Genomic DNA, 17,124 nt, shown 5'->3' with positions numbered 1-17,124 from the left:
CTCATCTCTTCCCTCATCCAAGAACCCCTGTGAACATCACCACAGTCAGGTGCTGCCATAGGAACAAGCCAACCCTCCCAAATGCCCCAGCTACTGAGGCCATCCCGTGATAGCAATGCAAGGGGGAGGGGAAGGATAACTATACAGCTACAAAACTTCTCCTAACATGTATTTAATATCCAGCCCTTAATTGTGAGAGTCAACCATAGGGTTACGCATGTATAACAAGCCCACTTTTTCTTTTTCTATAAGTCATTTGGCTCAAACAGTTAAGTAAAAAATTTTCTTTGTCTCTTGAATGAGTCATACCACCATCTGTGGATGTGGGCAAGGACAGTGGGAACAGGAGAAAAAATCTCAGGTTTTTCATTAGACACACTCATTTGGAATGGTCAAAAGGGCATCCCAGAGGTTCAGTGTGGCTTTGACTCCCATCTACCGTGCCTGTGTGGCTGCTACCCATAGTTGGTGCATCTTAGGGGTGAGCACAGAGGCCAACTTGGTCCTGCCCTCCAGTCCCTGTTGAATTAAAAGACAACTGAGGAATTACAGAGGTCTGGTATGGCCTTTTGTCCCTACCTTACCATGCCTACGGGGTTGCTACCCACAGCAGGGCTATGGAGCCTTCTTGGTAGCAAACAAAGGGGCCAACCCGGTCTTGCCTTCCTTCCTTTGTCTTATTTTCTTAAAGAAGCTGTCTCATTACCTTTTACAGTCCCTTGTGTGTTTCCCCTCAACAGATGCTGGTAATTCTCTCCCATGAAAACAGGAAGACAGTTCCCGAGCTGGTTGGTGGAAGCTTGACTCTACTTTTTGGGCATCTTGGTGTTTTTCTGGTTGTCTCTCAGTCTCTGCTTGAGAGTCAATCTTGTTTCACCCAGCCTGGATGTTACAGTCCACTCTTTGGGTTCTTCTCCTGGGCCTTTGACTCTGTTGCCATGAGTCCATCCCCGCTCTGCAGCTCACACGGCCGATTTGGTGGTGAGCAGTGCCTGAAAGGGACCTTCCCACTGAGGAGTTAGAGGCTGATCTCTCCATGGCTTAATCATCACCCAATTCCCCAGGATTAATATTATGGATTCTGAAATCCAGGGTGGTAGTTTGAGGAATTGCCCCTTTATGTCTTAGCCCTCCTAAGGTTTGTGCTATAGACATCACTTATTTCTTGGCATTGGCTTCCCCTTCCTCATAGGTGGCAGCCTTCTGGGGTGAGGTCAGGAAGGGCAACCCAAACATCATTTCATAGGGTGGGACCCCCAGATCTGACTGGGGTTGGGTTCTCATTCTTAATAAGGCCAAAGGGAGACATTTTATCCCTGACCTTTGGGCTTCAATCATTACCTTAACTAGAGCTCTTTTAAGAGTTTGATTCATTCTCTCAACCCAACGGGAACTCTGTGGATGCCATGGAGTGTGTAATTCCCATTTTACTCCCAGGGCCTGAACAACTTTCTGCAATATCTTTGATGTGAAATGACTTCCCCAGTCTAAATCAATCCTGTTTGCCATCCCATATTGGGGAATGATTGATTCTAGAAGTGTTTTACTCACAACACTGGCATTGGCTTTCACAGTGGGTACCACCTCTACCCAATGAGTCAAGTGATCTACTATCACTGGCAAAAACTTCCACTGTTGTACCTGGGGAAGCTCAGTAAAGTCTACTTGGATGTTTTGGAAGGGTCATAAGGCCAGTTCTTGCCCTCCCCTGGGTGTTTTCCTCATGATTTTCTTATTCACTTGTTGACATATCACACACTGTTCAGTTACTTGCTTAGCGATTCTGAAAATTCCTGTGCATCCCCAGTCCCTTAGAAATTGATCACTTAGCGCTTGTGTACCCCAACGTGTTGTTCCATGTATGCCTTCTAGCATTTTCTTGGCAAGGGGTTTAATATTATTTCCTTCCATCTGCTCATTTCCCTTTGTTATCTTTCTTGGCTCCTATTTTAAGGAGTTCTTCCTCTTCTGTCCCACTGAATACAGGGACTTTTTGCATTTTTCTCATGGGGGTTAATACTATTATTAGTTTTTCTGTCCCTGATTCAGTTGCATTTTTAGCTTCTAAATTGTCTAAATTGTTCCCTTGGTCCCCTTTTTGATGTCCTTCAACATATACCACCACTACTTCCTCTGGTAATTGTAAGGTTTCTAACTCTTCTAATACAATTTTTTCATGAATCAGTCCCTTTCCCTTTGAAGTGAATAGTCCCCTGTCCTCCCAATTTTTCCAAAGGTATGCACCACTCCAAAAGTGTATTTTTGGTCTGTATATATTTTTTCCCCTTTTCCACACTAATATTTCCAGAGCTCGTTTTAGGGCCCACAACTGACACCTTGGGCTGACCAGTTGGAAGGTAATTTTCCCTTTTCTATGGCCACCATCCCTTCATGCACTGTAGTGTACCCTGATACCCTGTGCCCCTTTATTACCCGTGAAGATCCATCGATGTTCAGTCATTTTCCACCTTGGAGTGGTTGATCTGTTAGGTCCTCTCTTCCTTTAGTTTGATAGTTTATAACCTCTAGGCAATTATGTATTAGTTCCTCACTTGGTTCTCCATACAAAAACTGGGCAGGATTGAGTTGGTTACTCATGATCAGCTCTAAACCATTATCTCTTAAGATGGCTTCATACTTTAGCCCTTGGGAATCAGTGAGCCATTTCTCAGTATTTTGGCTCAGGATACTCCTTACTGAGTTTGGGATATATATCTTCAATTTTCCCCCAAAGGGTAATTTTTTGCTTTCTGCTATGAGTAGGGCAGTCACTGCCACAGCCTCAATGCAGGTTGGCCACCCCGGGCTGACAGAGTCCAGCAGTTTTGATAAATAGGCCACTGGTTTCCTGGATCCTCCCCAGTCCTGGGCTAACACTCCATGTGTTATCCCTTTTTCTAGATCCACAAACAGACAGAAGGGTTTGTCTAAGGCAGGAAGACTCTGTGCCAATGCACTGACTAATTTTTGCTTTAAAGCTTCAAACTTTTGTTCATTGTCTTTTTCCCACCTAATCTCTTCTTCTGCTAACTTTTCATACAAGAACTGGATGGCCTGTGTGTATCCTTCAATCCATAGCCTGCAATATCCCAACAGGCCTAAAAACCTTCTGACTTCCCTCTTAGTTTTTGGCAGTGGGAGTGAAACAATCCCTGTAATTCTCTCAGGGTTCAGCCGCCAGCTCCCTTGACAAATCACATGTCCTTGGTATTTTACTTCTCTCTCTACAAATTGGAGTTTCCCTTTTGATACCTGAAGTCCTTGGTCCCCCAGAAAATTTAACAACACTATGGTAGATTCCCAAACTTCTTTTTCTTCCTGTCCTGAGAAAAGGAAATAATTTACATATTGGATGAGCTTCATCTCAGTTTTGATGGACAAGAGTTGTGTTACTTCTCCTAGGGCTTGACCGAAGAGGTTTGGGGATTCGGAAAACCCTTGGGGTAACCCAGTCCACTAAAGCTGTTGCTTCCTCCCGGAATCAGGGTCCTCCCATTCAAAAGTAAATATATCCCTACTTTCCCCTTGTCATGGTTTGACACTGGCACAATGCCAGTGCCCCCATGAAGATACCTTCTCCCTGGTTTCTGCTGTGAGATGTGACCAGGAATAAGCAAAGCAGGCTCCTACTTAGGGAAAAAAAAAAAAACAAAACTTTATTAACTACACTACAACTACAAAGAAAAAGGAACGCACATACACAGGGAAAATGAAAACCTCACAAATGCATTTCCTCCTCCCCCCACCAAATTTCAACACAATACATTTGATCCTCAAATCACCAACTCTCAGTCCTGCACCACCCTTCAAACAATCAATCCTCAGTTCATCAAGAGGAGAGGAGTCCTTCTTGTGCCATGGGCTTCCCCTGGAAACACAGCTGAAGCCTCGTGTGTTTCCGTGTCACTCGTGGCACCGCCCGGAGTACATCTGCCATCGTGACCTCTTCCTTTCATGTCCAGTGCTCTCACCACTGAACACGGACCAGAACTGCTTCTAGGGTTGTCTTTTAAGGATGCTCTGTCCCGATCCAAAAAAGGCACAGTCTCTCCTTTGGGACACCTGTCCCCCCCATATTTTTTCACCCCCTGGGGCCGAGGGGCATCAACACTGAACCCTCTTGGCTCTGAGGCCATTGCCTCCCCCTAGAATGCAGTCTCTGTGTCACAAGGAACATGGTTCTGTCCATGGCTATACAAAAAGAGTCCAGCAAAAGCTACTCCATCATCTCTTCCCACCAGGATTCTTCTCTACTCTTCTACTATCTCTCACTCGCCCAGACCTCTCTCACACTGGCCCATTTCCTTTTTCATCTTCCACTCTATCTTCTAGGAAAGGTCAATGTTCTGTAAAGTTCTCATTTTCCAAAAAGGGGTTAAAAGCTCCTACAAGCGGCCGGCTGAACCCCCCCCTCTTCTCCGTCCCAGCCGTGCTGCCGGCACAGGCCCATGTTTATCAAGCTTCAAGGTCACAGTCTCAGGCAGCAGCTCTTTCTCTCTCTCTCTCTCTCTCTCTCTGTCTCTCAGGGGGGGCTGCCCGATGGCTCCCGGTGTCTCTCTCTCTCTCTCTCTTCCACCCTTCCACCCCGGGGCTCAGGCCTACCTCTCCCGGCCACATGGCTTTTCCCCTCCCCCTGCCCAGCCAGCAGCTGGGCCGGGGCAGAGACCCGAACTCTTTCCCGCCGGAAACCCAAGAGGCCCTCCCAGGGGAGAGCTCTGCTTTTAACCCCGTGTTCTCAGAGGCGTGTCCATGTCCCAATGGCCAGGTTAAATGCCAATATTAAAGTCTGAATATCCATTGGCCAAAAACACAGCATCCCAAAAAACACATTTCCTGTCAAACCACCACACCCCTGCCAGTGGACATGCCCAAAAAGCATCTTTTAGGTGTATGACGATAAAGCAGTGGTGTGCTGGGGGGACATTACTCAGTCGTGTAGAGGGGTTAAGCACTACTGGGTATGGATTCACTGCTCTTTTGTTCACTTCTCTCAAATCTTGGACAAGCCTGTAAGTCCCATCTGACTTCTTTACTGGTAATATGGGTGTATTATGGGGGGACATACATGGTTCTAAGGTCCTGTCCTCAAGTAGGTCCTGGATCACCAGCTGCAGTTCTCGTCTCCCCTCCAGGGAAAGTGGATATTGTCGTACCTGGACTGGAGAGCTGTCATCAATTAATTTTATTACTATAGGTTTCATGTTCAATTTGCCTCAATCTTTTGGTTTTGCCCACACCATCTCATGAATTTTGCCCTCATCCTCTTCCCCGAATTCGAGAAGTTTAACCACCACTTTTCCTTCCTCTGGGAGTACTCGAATGCTTAACTGCACTTGTAAATCTCAGTCTAATAGATTGCATCCTGCTTCTTGAACTAATAGAACATCTCCAATTCCTACATTATTTGCCCCTTCAAACTTTACTTCCTTTATAACTGAGACCTTGAACCCCTCCCCTTTTGCACCTACTACCTGCATGGTATCTTGACCCTTTTTGCACCCCTTTGGGATTCTACAAACACAAGTTCTTTCAGACCCCTTGTCTACTAAGAATTCAAATTCTTCCTCCTGGGGATCTATTTTTAAAGTTATCAAGGGCCCCTGGTGGTATTCTGTCCCCAGGAGGTAGAGCCCTTGACACTGCTGATCTACTTCTTTTTGCTGAGTCTCATAGACCCTCAGATCCTTTTCCTTCTGGGGGCAATTCCTTCTAATATTCCCACTCTCTTTACAGTAAAAGCAGACTGGTCCTAAGTTCCCCTGTTTTCCAAACTCTCCTTTTTCTGCCCAGTCCCAAGGAGATGCATCTCCCCTCTATCTTCCCGTACTTGGAATCCCTCTCCCTTACCTGGGTTGTTCTTTGCATGCTGGTTCCCTTCCCTAATGGCAGTTGCCATTACCTTGGCTTTTGTCTTGGCCTTCTCTTCATCCCTTTTTACATACACCTTCTGTGCTTCCCTTAAGAGATCTTCCAACCTCTTTTCTAGCCAACCATCTAACTTTTCTAATTTTCTCCATATATCTGGCCAGGCATGAATGACAAAATTTATCTGTGCAGTAAGATCAGTCCAGTCACTGTGTCAGGGTCAACTCCTGAATATTGCCTTATATTTTTCCTCAGCTTTTCTAACCGCTCTGTTGGGGTTTCTTCCCTCTTTTGCTGCTCATTGAAAGCCTTACAGGCATTTTGGTTACATGGAGCTGCTTCTTTGATGACTTTTGTAATCAATGTTCTCTATTCTTCCATGTCTTGCCTTCCCCCAGTGCTGTTGCGGTCCCTGGTGGGGCGCACTATGGGCATTTTCAGATCCCCAGGAGGTCCTTGCACAGGCTTCCTTTCCCATATCCATATCTCAGCTGCTCGGATCATCTGTCTTTCTTCTGGTGTGAACAACATAATCATTAATGATTGCATCTCTTCCCACATATCAATATTGGGCCCCAGAAATTGATCTAACTGTTCCACTAATCCAGTGAGGTCCTCTAGTAATCCTTTCAATTATTTCTTGAACATTCTCATGTCAGAAGAACTGAGAGGTACAGTTACAAATCCAATTCATTCCCATATCCCCCCAGGGCTTCCTCCCTCAGGGGGTACAGTCCCAATGCTTGGCTCCCATCCTCTGATCTGCTTTCCTCTCTTTGTGCTACCCTGCTCCTGGTGTTCTGGCTAGGCCCATCAGGGCGTAGGGGAGGTGCAGTTGGGACTGCTGGAAGTGGGAGGGGGAACAGGTCTAACGGGTCCCACTCTGTATGTTCTGCTTCCTTAAACATGCTCACCTTCGAGGGGGAGGTTTCCCCTTCCCAGCAAGCAGCACAGTCACTCTCCTCCTGATTGAATGGTTCCTTAGCTCTTACATCATGATTAATGCTCGGCATATCCATCCTTTGTCTGATCCATATCTCAGCCAGTAGACATGATCTCTCCTGATTTCCCTTCTGGTCCATTCCAATATGCAGTACTGAACCATTTTGCTCTCGTCCTTATCTTTGGTGTTGGGGTCATATTTCCACCAGGCTAGCTTCCTTCCTAGTGGGCTGTCTGGAGGGATGCCCCTTGGTTCCTCTTCAATCTCTGCGTCTTCCTTTGGGGATTCGCTACTCACCCATGATCCCATCATGACCAGTCAATCACAGGTCTGCCCCCAACAGAGCCTGCCTTTCCAAGCACAGGCCCTCCCAACTGAGCCCAGCTCCCTAAGAAGGGAGAGGGAAAGGGGAAAAAAAAGGAAACCTGGAAAGGAGGAAGGAGAAGGAAAGGGAAGAGAGAGAGGAAAAAGGGGAGAGAGGAAGAAAAGGGGAAGAGAGAGAAAAAACTAGAAAAAAGCTTTACCTCTCCTCCAAAGAAAACTCTGTGGTCCAGGGGCTTCCGTCCCCAGCCCACCCTGGCTCGGCAGCTCCGCCCCGACTCGCCATGGCATGTGAAGTGTTACGCTACTACAGGGTAATAACCCCACCTCAGCAAACCTCTCGGCGGTTGTCCCGTTTCCAGCCCGATCTCAGCTGGCTCCGGGAACCCTGGAGCTGGTTTTGCCCAAGAGCCATTCCCACCGAGCTCGGCCACTGCCAGTGCCACCAGTGCCCGGCCGCTGGCGCTTCCCCCAAAACTGCCGCCGGCTATCGCTGCTCAGCCAGCCTGGGATACCACAGCCCTGGCCGTGCCTCCCCCGACACCGCCACTGGCTCGGTGTGCAAAACCCTACACAAACCCATCTCACGTGTCCCACTGGCCACGGGGGAAAATCCCCGCTTTCCTCTCCACCACGTGTGCTGCCATTCCCTACCAGAATAGCCCAGCGCTGGCTGTGCCTCCCCGAGACCACCACTGGCTCGGTGCCACAAAACCCTTCTCAAACTTCTCTGTCCTACGTGTCCCGCCGTCCACAGAGGAAAAACACCTCTGCTTTCCTCTTTATAATGATTCCTGCCGTTTCCTCCAACTGCCCAGCATCCTAAAACTCCAATGGACCAGGACGGGTTTGGTATGGAGTACTGGCTGGAGTTTGCTTTCCTATACCGAAATTACAGAGTCATTATCTGGCTAAAAAATAGTGCTCACCCCTTTTCTCTTTTCTTTATCCAGCCTCCTGCTGTCTCTGAGCTTCAGCCTGCAACCACTGGTGGCCCCAGAAGTATCTGAAGACTCCACCAAATTTGTGGCGTGGGTGCACTTCTTTTTGCAAACTCCTAGCACCACCGGGGAGAGGTGTCTATCCCAGGAGAGCCCCCGAAAATTGTGAGAAATCCTGATTAGAGGTCAGATGTCGCCATAGTGACAAGCCAGCCCTCCCAGATGTCCCAACTCCCATTGTCCCTTGATAACCATGTGAGCAGGTACAACTATAAATCTATAAAACTTTTCTTATATATACATTATATATAATATAATATAATATAATATAATATAATATAATATTATATTTCCATATACACATAATATTAGTCCATTAATTGTGACAGACAATCATCATATTACTCATCTAGCACAGACACAAAGGAAGTTCTAATATAAACATTAATCCAAACTTGGCTGAAGGTAGAATTAGACCAGCTCCTGAAGGACAGACCAGCTTTGAACTCCTTGCAGCTCAAAGCACCAAGCGGGTGGCTGGGAGGTGTGTGAGTGACCTGAGAGTGAGGGAAGGGAAATGCAGAGATCCCTGGAAGTGTTTCTGTGCAAACAGGCTGTGGGAAGGGCACTTGCAGACCTGCTCTGGGCCAGCTGTGAGGGTGGATCATCATCCCAACCTGCACTGGGCCATTGCAAGGGACTGTTGCCATGGACACTGCAGGGACCCCACTGCTGGCTTTGGGTGCCATGGCAACCCCCATCAGTTCAGGTTTCCTTGGAAACCAGCCCAAGGAGCCATTTCTGCAGCCAGGTTCCATGGCCCCTTGCCTGCAGAGCTGTTGCTGCCCTGGGCTGCCATGGCAACCCTGAGGACAAAGCGGTGCCAGGGCTGTTCCAGGTACAATTGCAGTGACACTCGTTGGTGCCACCAGGTGCCATGGCAACGGCCACAGGGACCCGTTCCTTGGTTTGGTGCCATGGCAACCAATGCCCGGAGCCGGACCTTGCTCAGGGCTGGTGTCAGTGCCCAGAGCCAGAGGGGATCCCTTGCTGGGGCTGTGCCATGGCCACCTGCCCTGTGCTGCGCTGGCCGCTCGGGCACCAGGAACCAGCAGCCAAGGGCACTGCCAGGGCCAAAGGCCAGGTCAGCCAGACAGAAAGGGGCAGCGCTGGGCACTGTTTCCGTGGCAACTGGCACTGGGGGGACACCTGGGTCACCTGGCCTGGCAGTTGCCATGGAAAGCCCTGGCAGGCACTGGGGGCACAGCCCCTGGCACTGAGACACTGCTGGGCCGGGTGCTGAGCACAGCGCTGAGCACGCAGAGATGGTTTTGTTCTTGCTGAGCTGCAGCACAGCCAAGGCCTGTCCTGCCCCTCGTCCAGCCACACTGGGGAGGGGCTGGGGCTGCGGGGGAGCTTGGCAGGGGACACAGCCAGGACAGGTGACCCCAACTGACCCCGGGCACAGCCCAGACCAGAGCACATCATGCTCAGGGTATGAAGGGGGGGAACAAGGAGGAAGGGGGAATTTTGGAGGGAGGGTTTCTGCCTTGCCAGGTAACACTTAGGCAAGAGGGGGCCCTGTTTCTCCAGTGGGCAGGGTCACTACCAAAGACACAGACACCAACTGAAGGAATTGTGTCATTTATATCATGCACAGCTGCAAAGAATTACAAAAGGATAAGCTCAGCAAAGCACATCATCATTAGCAAAGAATTACAAAAGAAGCTCAGCAATCCATCAGAACTCATCATTACATTTTGATGACTAACCCCTTGGTCAAACACTAGAGGTGTTTGTGGCAGACAAAGATTCTGGCTGACTATCAAGATACACCTTACAGACACCAGTAGTACTTTGGTGAGACCATTCTTCATTCATTTTTCTCAAACTCATTTGAGTTAGGAACAACAATTCTGCTGTCCATGGAGCTGGCACCATGTTAATTCCAGAATAATGCCCCCAGGCCCTTTGCTGTGCAGCTTTACCATGCTGTCTGTGGCTAACAAGGCCTGGGGGGGCCCTTTCCCCTCTGGCTGGAAGGGGCCGGGTCCCAGTCCCTGAGGGGCACCCGGGCTCCTGGATGCAATTCCTGTGCAAGTCCCTCAGTGTCACAGCAGCCTTCCCATGGAGCCCCGTGGATCAGAGCATTTGCCAAAGGGGCCCTTGGGGCAAACAGGGAGATTTGGTCTGGCAGCATGTGTAAAACAATATCCTGTCAGATCTACTTGTTCTCACACAGAACACTTGGCTGCAGGGACACATTCCCATTGTTCCTGCCCAGGTTTCAGGACTCAGAGTTGTCTTTCCCAGGAGCTGCTCCTTCAGCTGCCTCGGGAGGGCCATTTGGCCTCCAGACCCACACTCGGGCTCCATTATTAGGGCTGCTGCATCCAAACCCTTTATCTCCACAAACGGTGGTGATTGCAGGTGGATCTCCTTTTTTCACAATCCTTCTTAAAATTGCAATATTGATAATTGTGCTACCCTGTCATGGGGTTGACTAATCCAATCCTGGTCACTATTGTTTAACACAATTCCTTTAATTTCACCTTGATATTCTGCATCAATTCCTCCTGCCATGACATGACCTCTTTGCAAGGCCAAGCTCGGGTGAGCAGTTACCAAAGCAAAGTGTCCTGGAGGAATCTGAATTCCTGTTTCAGTATTGATAGCTCTCATTTGCTTTGAATTTATCCAAACTAATTCCAATGCATGAAGGCCCAGCCCTGCAGCCTCTGGGCTGGCCCGGCCAGGGGCCATCACAGCCAGAACAATTTCCCAGGCAGCCCAAGTCTCACTGCCCATGGTTGGATTTGCAAATTGGGGGCAGCCGTGCACAGCCAGGGGGTTTCCATTTCCCCCGTGGGCCATTGTTAAGGGCATGGGGCACATCTGGGAGATGGGTTCTTCATGGGCAAAGGTTCCCATCTCCTCATTTTTCAACTGCTTTTTTAACAACCCCTTCACCCGTGCAACCAATCCTGCAGCTTGTGCATAGTCTGGTACATGAAAAACCCTGCAGGCTTCATCACTGAATTTTTCACAGGAACAGACAAAGCACTCTGCATCACAGTATCAGAAAAACCTGTAAAAACAGCCAATTTCCTCCCTTCCTCCTTTTTTCACTGTATACAATCTCACAAAGTTGACCACTGACAGTAGGGTCCTGGCCAATCCTGTTCTGTAGGGTATTTAGTATTACATCCCTGAGCAGCCAAAGCTACCAAATTAGTACTGTCAGAACTACTTCACATTATTATAACTTTATATGTAGATATACATATTGATATAGATAGACAGACCTAGACATACATATAAAAATATATATATATGAAGGTCTTATTGTACTATAAATACATACATAGTTATTTATTATATTGATATTTCACTGGCACAAATGCAGCTGAGCTCAAGATTAAAACCTTCTTCTCTTGCTCCATGTGGGAGCATTCCAACAATAATTGTTCCTTCTGAAGGGGCTGTTTCCAATGTACTCTTAACAAATTCATCTTTGTCTGCCCAACCCCACAAGTTCTTTTCCTTTTCCATGTGCAATTTTTGGATGCATTTGAAGCCATCCAGGGCTGCAGCCTCTTTTACCCGACTGCCCCACTGCTCCCACGGGGCTCTGACCTCAGCCCACTCCAGAGCCAGGGAACTCCAGGGAAGGGCTTCCCATCTGGGAATTTCTGATGGCACTGATTCCTCACATTGACACTGAACAAGTGACATTTTGTTGGGATCTAGCCAGACTGTGCCAGTTTTGTTTTACCAGTGGGCAGGGTCAGCACCAAAGTCACAGACTCCAACTGAAGGAATCAGTGTCATTTCCTGCAGTTCAGAGCAGCAAAGAATCACAACAGGAGCAGCTCAGCAATGCACCCAACCATCCCCACCAAAGATTGCCTGCAGTGATTGAGAAAGATCCAGCCCCAGTTACCCTCAGCCTTTACCATGCCCCAGACCCACACAGCAGCTGGGGAAGCTGTCACAGCCAAGGGCTGCAGAGCCACTCCTGGGCACTGGCAATTCCTGCAGGTGCCTCCAGCCACAGGTGAGGCTCCAACCCCGCTGGGAGAGGGCCCAGCTCTGACAGTGCTGAATGGACAAACTGACAGCACTGCTAGTGTGGCAACATCTGGATTCATCCTCCTCTTGGCTCCCTCCCAAAGCCTGGCCAGGGCCCCAGGAGGAACCAAGGGAGGTGACTTTGACCATTCAGCCCCAAACAAGGCCAGATGTCAGATTTCATGGCCTTGTCTGGCTTCTAAATACACAAAGGTCCATACATGTTTCACTAATGAGTGGCTACATCTATCACAGTGCTAATGACCATGCACATTTCATCAGGGAGCAGATACAAAGATAACCTTTGGCTGGAAGGTTCATCCAGAGGCCACCTTTGGCTCAGGGCCTGCTGTTCAGGCCTCACTCAGGGCTGCTGTCCAGGCCTTGGCACTTCAGGGACGTGCTTTAGTGCTGGGCTTGGCACTGCTGGGTGAGCGGCTGCACTGGGTGAGCTCAGAGGGCTTTTCCAACAGAAAGGATTCTGTGATTCCATGATTCTATCCACTGCATTCAGCTGGGTCCATGTTAGCAGCATTCCTTTGCTCAGAAAGTCTCCTCTTGCCCAGCTCCTGTGGCCTGAGGCTTCAGCTCCTTCAGCTCCTGGTGCTGAGCTGCTCATGCTGAACGAGACGACTCGGAGAGAAGAGCACAGTCCATGCAATTCCTTCTGGGACACGGAGAGGGGAGGCTGTGCAAACAGGAGCATTGTTTGCTGTGGCCTCCTCTCTGCCCTTCACGCCTTTCAGCGCTTGGAACCAGCCAAGAGCTTTCTCCAAGAGTGCAATGGAGCAGCTGTTCCTGCTCCTGGCTCTGGCTCTCTCCAGTCTCTGCCCTTGCCTGCTTCTGTCCCTCGTGCTGTGCCCTCTGTTCCCCCAGGGCTGGCTGGCTGCTGCCCAGGACTGTGGCACTGGCACAGATCCAGTGCTCCAGAGCCTCCTTTCTGTGCCCTTGGAGCTGCCTGGGCACAGCAGCCTTTTCCATCTGCAAGCTCCCCATGGACAGGGAGTGCCCAGCTCCGTTCCTTGCACAGCCTCCAGGAGCCCAGGGCTGCCATCTCAAGTCCCTGCTGGCACTGGGGGCTCCCAGGTGCCTCAGGCTGCTGTGACACCGCTGCACACGGGAGGGAACAGGGGCAGGGGCTGTGCTGAAAGTCAGCTCCATCTGCTGCTGCTGCTGCTGCTGCTGCTGCTGCTGCTGTGGGGTCATTTGTGCAGCCCTGGCCCAGAGTCAGGGATCAGATCCTGCCAGTCTCTTCCAGCCCTGGCTGCTCAGAGGTTGGGCCTTGGAGCCTCAGGTGGCCAAAGGCAGCTGCTGCTGGTCCCTCTGTGTGCCCGTGTTCAGCAGTGCTGCTCCATCAGTCTGTGCCCAGCAACGGGGAAAAGCCTCAGCCCTGCAGGGCCAGGAGCTGCCGGGCTCTGCCTGAGCAGCTCAGCCAGCAGGAAGGGAGCTGCTCCACACGGGAACCAGGAGCAAAGGACATTCCTTTGATAGGACAGGTTTTCTATTTAAAGGAAAAAAAAGAAAAAGGGAAAAAATAGGTAAATTGTAAAAGATAAGAATAAAATCCAAGTGTTAGTGAAAAAACATAACATAATCTTAGTGAAAAAGACAAAATATAAATGCAAAGTTACATTCTTTGCATTAAGAAGTAAATTATTTTAAAAAGAGAACTGAGTTATTTACATTGTAAATGTGCTGATGGCATGGATCCATCTTACTGACCTCAGCAGCCTTTTAAAAGATTTTGGGGTTTGTTTCCAACATTGCCATTTGAAATAGTGGTTGAAGCAAGAGGAAATTGCTTTGTGCCCTTCCAGCTCCAAGCAGGACTGGGAATGGAAACTCTGTCAAAGCCCAAATCCTTTAGAAGATGCCCTTCCTTCTCACCCTGTGAATGAGCTGCACATTCCCTTTGAAACTGTCAGGGGTTTCTTAAAGACACAAAGTCCCACTTAGGGCTTTTTGCTCTGGTTTGGCAGTGCAGAAGGGCAATTCTCCATCCACCAGCTCCAGACTGCACTGCCTCAGGAGCACGGCCCACTCGCCAGCTTTGGCCCACTCGTGGCACTGCTAGAGGAGGAAGAAAGTGCAACTGCACAATTCCAGCCAATCAAGAAGGAAGAATGGGACAGACAAAACAGCCTGTGCAGATCCAGGCATTCAGCTGGGACTATGGAGAGTTTGGGTCCTTGCCAATTGGATGTGTGTCCCCAGCTGCAATCTCTGGGCCTGCAGCAGAGTCTCACTCACTGCCAAAGCAGAAAGCTCAGGCGCTGTGCTCGCAACGGGCTCGTCTGATGCAGAGCTGTCAGAGCAATGTGAGGGCAGAGCCAGCCCAGCTGGGCCCAGGGCTGAGCCCAGCAGAGCCCTGGCAGAGCCCAGAGCAGCCTCAGCAGCCGCAGAGCCCGGCTGCAAGGAGAGAAAGCAGAAACCGCCCGTCAGCTGAGGGCTCCTGTGCCCTTGTGCCAAGGCCTGCGGTGCCCAGGCCGTGCTGGCTGTGCCCAGAGCTGTGCCCAGAGCTGCCCATCCCTGCTGCCTTTGGCAGCAGAGCAGGAGGGCAGGACATGTGCCCAGCCTGCAGCCAGCCACGGCACATCCAGCCCTCAGCAGCTGCCCAGAGCAGGATGCTCCTGTGCTCGCTGCCATCTCCCAAAAGCTCTGATCCCACCCTGCCAAGCACACAGGGACCCACCTCACGCCAGCCACGGCTGCAAGAAAAGCTGCTCCCAAACCATGGCCTCAGCCTTCTCCAAGGACACTGCCCATCCACGCCAGAGCTGCTCCCAAGCACTTCCCCATACACACTGGACCACCTAGAACGCTTCCTCTGGAAAAACAAACAACACATTATTGAAAAGAGATTAGATGCAAAAGGGGAAAACAAGAAAAACAGTAAAAACTCTTATCTCTGTCAGGGCCTTGAGGGAGGCCCAACTCCTACATGGTAGGGAAAAACCCAGCCATGGCTGAGGGAAGCCCACACTTTCTCTCTTCCCCCCTGCACTGCCCCCCAAAATCACCGTGATCCCAAAGCAAACAAGGGCAGTGGAGCAGCCCAAGCCCTTCCTTGCCTGCAGAGCAAAGCAGCCCCTGCACAGGTTCTGGAGTCCCACCTCTGCTCCCACCATGGGGCTTTGTTTGTGTCGGGCTGGCTGCCCCAGCCCCAGCCCCAGCCCCAGCCCGGGGCACAGTGGCTGCTGGGGGCTGTTGGCAGGGCCAGGAGCCCACTCCCATTTCATACCCAGCCCAGCCCATGCCCCCAGCCCTGCCAAAAAGCAGCTGGGCAGCGACTGAAGGATGAATTGCATCTGCCCCAGCAAAGGGGGAACCTTTGCTTCCCAGCCAGGCTGGGCCATGCCCAAATCTGGCAGCATTTCCCCGGCTGGGGACTCATCTGCAAATTCCCTGTGGAGTTTGGCTTTGAAGAAGGTGCCAGAATCAAAGTCCATCACCTTCAGCCTCCAGTGGCCAGGCTGAGGAAGAGCTTGTCATCCTTGATGCCATCCTGGCTGTCTCCAGCAGCAGCAGCAGCAGCACCAGCAGCAGCAGCAGCATCCCCACCTGGTACAGATTCTCCAGGGGCTCCTGCTCCTTCCCTGGGGGGAGACCAGGCTCTCAGGGCCCCAGCTGTCAGGGAACCAGCACAAGCAAAACCAGGTTGGATGGTGGCCACCAGTGCTGGGCAGAGCAGCTCAGCTCCAGCACAAGGGCTGCGTGGGCTCATCCCATGGCCCCGGTGCAGTGACACAGGCAGCACAAAAAGGTCTGGGTTCCTCTGCTTCTCATTGCCACGGCATGTGTGGAGCTGCAACTTACCAGGGCCCTGGATCAAAGTGTGCCTGTGGCTCTCTCCCTTCTTCTATGGCAGAGGAATATCCTGCACCCAAGGATCACAGAACAGGTCTTCTAATGTGGGTCTTTCCAAGGAGTTCAGGGATAAACACCACCTGATCAGATCTTTGCACTCTGGCAAGAGAAAGCAGAAACTGCCGGTCAGCCAGAGAAGGCTCCTGTCTGCTTTGCCCCACTATTCCCATGGCCAGGCCATTCTGGATGCACTCAGGGTTGGGCCTAAACTTTCCCATCACTTCCCTGTTTTGGAGGAGAGCAGGACCTGTGCCACCTCCTCAGCAGCTGCCAGAGCGGGATGCTCACGAGCCCGCTGCTGGCTCCCAGCACTGGGATTCCCCCCGTGCCCAGAGAAGAGGATCCACCTTGAGAGAGCCCTTGTGGCAGCGGGAGCTGGCCCCAGCTGAGGTTCCGGCCCCTCCTGAACGGGTGCTCCCCGCAGACCATCTGGTGCAGCAGGATGCCCAGGGACCAGATCGTTGCTGCCTCGCCATGGTACCAGCCAAAGTCATTCCATTCCGGGGGGCTGTAGGACAGTGTTCCTGTGGAATACAGATGGAGTTCAGCAGGGGGATGCTGCTGCTCCCACAGCCTGGCCCCAGCATCCCTGGGCCTGCGGGGGCTGCATCAGCGGCACACAGGGTGACCACTGCCCTCTCGCCAGCACCTGGGACTTGTGCACAAACTTAGGCTTGGAAAAGAAGCCACTGGTGTCAGAAGAGGGCAGAGGAAGCCCTGGCTAAGCCTGACCCTGACCTGTAAAGGAAAAACCCTCTCCGTGCTGGGGAAAACATGCCCTTATCCTCCCTGCCTGCATTGCCCCAAAAATATTAGGAAGCCAAGGCAAACAGGGAGAGTGGATCAATCCAAGCCCTTCCTCTTGCCTGCACACCAAACTGGCTGGGGCACAGGTTCCGCCCCCCTCTCTGCTACCCCCACCCACTGGGGTTTTGGTCGGGCTGGCTGCCCCAGCCCAGCCCCAGTCCTGGGCAGAATGGCTGGCAAAGGCTGCCAGCAGGGCTGGAAGATGGCTCCCCACCCAGCCCCGCTCTAAAGCAACTCAGCTGAAGACTCAGTCCCCTGACTGGCAGCAAAAGGGAGAATCCCCTCTACCACAGCCAGCTTGGGCTGGGA

Source organism: Agelaius phoeniceus, assembly GCF_051311805.1.
Source record: "Agelaius phoeniceus isolate bAgePho1 chromosome W unlocalized genomic scaffold, bAgePho1.hap1 SUPER_W_unloc_2, whole genome shotgun sequence".
Taxonomy (NCBI): domain Eukaryota; kingdom Metazoa; phylum Chordata; class Aves; order Passeriformes; family Icteridae; genus Agelaius; species Agelaius phoeniceus.
This window is presented reverse-complemented; position numbering follows the sequence as displayed.